We start from the raw sequence: 5,480 nt of genomic DNA on the forward strand, positions 1-5,480 counted from the left end.
TGTATTTAAAACACTTCAGCAACTTAATATACTTTGATCATCTAAATAGAGCATAATGTCAGTATTTAAAACACTTCAAAAAGTGACAAAGAGCATAGTGCTGAAGTGTTTTAAATACTGACATTATGCTCTTTGTCACTTTTTGAAGTGTTTTTTTGTTACACCTCTTGGAAAACTGACATTATGCTCTATTTAGAGTGGAAATTGATCAGAAAAAAGTCTTCTAGTGTGTCATTGAGTTTCTTTTCGTGTTCCATTGTGTATATTGTGTAGTGTGGTGAGTCTATGTGTGATTTTTATTAAGAGTTGTTGGAGAGGGAGAGAAGTGAGAGGTTTCTTCTTCCTTCTATCTTCGAAGAGAGAATCAAAAGTTTTGTAAAGAGTGAAAGAGTCCAAGAGGAGCTACAAGGGATTTTCTTTGAGATAGAGTTAAGGAAAAGTGGTGTTTGTTTATTATTGTTGTATAAACTTTCTTTTATTTATGAAATTCTTAATTTGTCGTATCTTTCTCATTAGGTCTGAGTAGTTTTGTTTGTCTTTCTCCATACTCTGAGATATGGTGAAATAAAGAGATAATTTGGATGTGCCAATTTTAAAATATAAAATAAATTGTGATAATTTTTTCACTTCGTTCTTAATTTACTTTTTGATTTAGCCGACTGAAATGTTAACATCTGTTGTGAATATTCTATCCGGGAAATGAACTATGAGTTTCACAACAAAGTGAGAATCACATTCAATTCCATGAAGGTGTGTTTCATTCATGAAATTGGGTGCAAATAAATAGGGAAATATATATTATTGGGCAAAGAATTGGAGATTCTAGGGTGATAGACTAAAATCTCCAATTTGGTCTTAGTCCAATTTGGTCTTATCTCCAATTTGGTCTTAGTGTTTAAGAATAAAAACGAGAATTAGCCTTCAGGGGAAGGTAAATGGGAGCTCTAGAGTGAGAGCCAATATCCTCCAGCCTAACCATGGATTTAGAGACTAAACCTAAGATTAGTCAACGATTCTCTATAACACTTGACTTAGGGTAGAGAATTGGTAGAGAATTACTTGACTTAGGGTAGAGAATTAAAATTGCTCATATTTGGCACAAGATAAATTAAAACTATTTATCTCTCTCATTTAACCACAAACTCATTGTAGTGGGAAACATGCTTTCTCATATTTGATAACTTCATCACAAAAATATAGTTTGGTAGTTATTGCTTAGCTTTGCTTTACAATTTTACTTGTAGTTAGTAATTTAGTTTTGTTAGCATCATAAACATTCGAAATTTAGTGTAGTAGATTTTCTTTATCATTGTGAATTTCCTGATTTAAATTTCCATTACAAATTTACACCTTCCTCGTGAGATTGATATTTGGGCTTAATCAGAAAGTCTTGTATTTCTTGAGAATGATACATATACTTACGTAGAATCCCAACATAAATTGCTTCAATTTCTTATTCATAAATAACAAATTAAGTTTTTGGCATCATTGCAAAGAGAGTCAACTTTATTAATTTTACACATATATAATTTTGGGACCAAGGAGTAAAGAATATGTATGCTTCTATTTGCCATCGTTTGCTTTAAATTCTAAGCATTTCATTCCTACTCATAATCTAGGTCATCACACATGAAGGGTAGTCTTTAACATCTCAAAACTATCCAAAAAAAATTATCCAGATAAGTTATCTTTAGATTTAAGATTTTCATTTAGGAATAGTAATAAGAAAAACAACTTTATTTAACATTTCAAATTAAGGGCTGCTAGTAGTTCACCATAATTAACCTATAGGATTTCTTCCCTGCTTCTTTATAGGATTGATACTGAAGTCTTAAAAGAAATCCCTATATTACTTGAAATGATACATATACTTGCGCAGTACCCCTAGTCTGTAAACTATTTTCTAAATTTTATAATATTTCAATTTTACACACTAGTTGCTAAATATAAATAGGGTCAAGTTTTTTGCCATCTTTAGAAAGCTAAATTACTGTGTCATTGTGGGTCAGGTCAAGTTTTTGAAGTCGTTGTCAGGGAAGCTATGGTAAGAACTTTATGAGAATTTTAGTTGAACCTGCAAGAGTTAGATCTGGAAATTATAATATTATTATATAGTGTGTTTTGATTATTTTGTCTTTATTTTATAAAAAAAATCCAAAACACCAAAAATATTTTTGATATCTGTCATATTAGTTAAGTCCTTAAATTTGTATACGTAATTTAGGAGCTACAAACCTTGAATTTTACGACTCAGATTTTGAAAAAGCTTTTAGGAAGATTATGAATCAGAAAAGACTCCATGAATTTAATGTAAAAATGGTAGATCAACAAAATAATGAATATTCAAATTTGGATTATAATGCTAGTCAGGAATTATTGAGGAAAATTCATTTGGACAATGGATTGAAACTAGCAATGAGATACATAATCCTTATTCCAATTATTACAACCCAAATTAGGAAAATCATTTGAATTTTAACTAGAATAATAATTTTTGGGGAGAAGACCAATTTTTGGAAGATAATCAATTTAATCAAACATGTGATTGGAAAAATCAGGGTGATTTTAATGATGAACTTTCTTTAACTTATAGATTTAACTTCAGCCCACAGAATAAGGAGAGTGAGTTCCTGTTAAAAGAGGTTGTGAGTCAAATGAAGAGTCATTTAGAGAGTCAAGGGGCCTTAATTATGAATATATAAAACCAACTAGGGTAGGTTAATAATTCAATTAACAATTATCCTATAGAGATTTTACCTAGTGACCCTGAGATAAAACTTAAGGAGAAAAATGGTGGGCATGATATAGCTACCCAATTAAGAGGTGAAAGAGAATTGAAGGATATGGTTCAAATAAATGTTGAGTTGAGAAAAGTGGAAAAAGTGATTAAAAGACCAATGGAAGAAAATTTTAAGAAATTAGAAAAACCTATTTCATCAACCAAGATATATATAGAAAGACCACCTTGACCATTTCCTCAGCCCCAAGGGGAAGAATTAGAAGATAACTTGAAACAGAAGAGTGGCCTAGTAGAATTTGATCCAGAATCTGTATTACCTAAAGAGAATCTGATCCAAAATTTAGGAGATCTTGAACTATCTTATAGAGATCCATTTCATATAAATTTTAAGGATGATATTACTATGCAAATTGAGAAAATCTTTAGAAGAATATTGGATCTAGAAAGAAACACGAGGAATAATGATATGAATCAATCTGGAAAGGAAAAATAAAAAGAAAAATTAAAACTTGAAGATTTCGTAGGAATCCCTGGATCTGGAAAAGACTGGTGATTGATTAAGGATCACTTAAATGGAATTTTGATCCAGGAGGAATCCTTTGTAGGGCTGGCAATGTTAAACCTATCGCTTTGTAGAAGGAAACCCATGGTTATCTTTACTAATTTGTTTGTGAGTTATAGTTGTTTTAGGTTTGTTGTGTTTGTTTTTTTTTTGTGGACTCATCAATTTGATTGATGTTGATAGATGTTTGTATTGTTTGTGGATTGATTTAATCTTTGTATGATATTGTGGATTGTTCAGTTTGATTGATGTTAGTGGATGTTTATATTGTTAGTGGTTTGATTTGATCTTTGTGTGTCATGAAGAAGGTGATTCCTTAACCTCTTATTACTACACTTGTTTGTTCTCTTGTAGTAGTTGGATTAACAAGCCCACTATGACTTAGGTCTCAACTGAATTTTAATTTTACCAGAGGCAGCTTGAATTTGGACAGTGAAACATTCATCTCAATTTTGTTACTTCATTTCATTAACCTTGTTTTCAGTTGGTAGGAGTCATGAACCTATTTGATGAGCACATGTGGATGATCTTACACTACCTTTATAATTATTAGAGGTGCTTAAATTAAGGGGATAAGGTGATGTCTGAGGTTGGTGCGTGCGAGCCAATATATCAGAGATAATTGTGTCCATGGAATTAGACTCTATAAAAACATTTTAAAGTACCCAATATATCAGTGTAATGATTCCATTATAAATTGAAAGTATTGTAGTAAGTTGTGATGAGTTAAAGGAAGAATTTACCTTATTTATCATGTATGTTTGTGTTACAATAATATATAGGACTTGGAGAACACTTAAATATATATTTTTATGTTGATTCCTGCTATGCTTTTTAGACCTTTCTTTAGTTCAATTTTATTTTGGCAAGTTTAGTTTAGATTTACTTTCTATTGCAAGTTATTTTTTCCTGACGAATACTTGTTGATGTTTCTAATAGACATTTGTGATAGTAGAATTTCTAAACTGTTTTTCTTCATGCCTTATAATTTCTGTACTGAATGCTTTTTAAAAATCAAGTTTCGGGGAAAGAAGGAAAACATAAATTTTAAAATTAGAGTACTTCCTTTTAGTTTAATATTATTGCAAGCATGTTTTAGGCTAGCTTTACTTTCTTTTGCAGTCATCCTATCTTGATTATGTATGTATATGAATTTGATAGGATGTTGTAGTTACTAGTAAATTCAGCTTTTATTTTTCTTCCTGCTACATTTTATGAAATTGATTGAAAAATATTTAAAAATTCAAGTTTGGGGGGGAGGAAGAAAAATCTTTCAAACTTAATTTTATTTGTCCTCAGTACCCTGTATTTAATTTGATATCACTTTTAAAATGACTTGTGGTATGTGGTGTTATCTTTAGGTTACTATAACTTTGATTTTATGAATGTTAGAAGTAACTTAGTTGGGATCCTTGATATGCCTAAAATATATAGTAGTTTTAGACACATTGTTATACCTATTTTTGAGATATTGCGCTTAAATGGAAGATATTTCTATGTTTTTCTTTCAGGTACAGATAAAAAGGTGAAAAATGCTTAAAGGAGTGAAAAAGGATCAAATTTAGTGCAAATAAGTGAAAATGTGCAAAAGTGTTTTGGCGCCTAAGCATCAGATCCGGCTCTTAAGCCTCGGGTAAATAGAAAAGGTCGCGCCTAAGCGTTAGTGGCCCTACGCTTAAGTGTCAGTGGCAATTATTGGATGAGTAAATTCGGTTTTTACGAATTTTGAAGAGGTTTTTGAGGCCCCAATTGGCTTAATAGGTGGTTACAACCACCATGGACGAAAATTATTGCGAAAGGATGCATCTCTTAGGGAAATACATCGAATAATGACACATTTTGAAGAGATACCAAGGCACCTTTTGAAGAATTATAAAATAAGGAAGATTGGGACTTTGAAAGCGGTCTTGAAAGTACTGGAAAAGTTTTGAAAGTTCAAAAATTGGGGAGTTACTTGGAGAGATTTTCAGGCACCACATATTTATCCTTTTTTATTTTAGTTTTATATTGAGAGTGTTGTAAAAGAGAAGAGATTCAAAGGAACTTCAAGAGTTTGGTGGAGGACTTGAGATAAGTTTTTATCTTTTGTTTTAGAATACTTTTGGTTTTAATTAAGCTTGTTGTTGGTTTGACAATGATTTCTATTTTTAAACTAAAGTGTGGTTTTGTTTTCTCTAT

Source organism: Phalaenopsis equestris, unplaced genomic scaffold (assembly GCF_001263595.1).
Source record: "Phalaenopsis equestris unplaced genomic scaffold, ASM126359v1 Scaffold209746, whole genome shotgun sequence".
NCBI classification, from domain to species: Eukaryota; Viridiplantae; Streptophyta; class Magnoliopsida; order Asparagales; family Orchidaceae; genus Phalaenopsis; species Phalaenopsis equestris.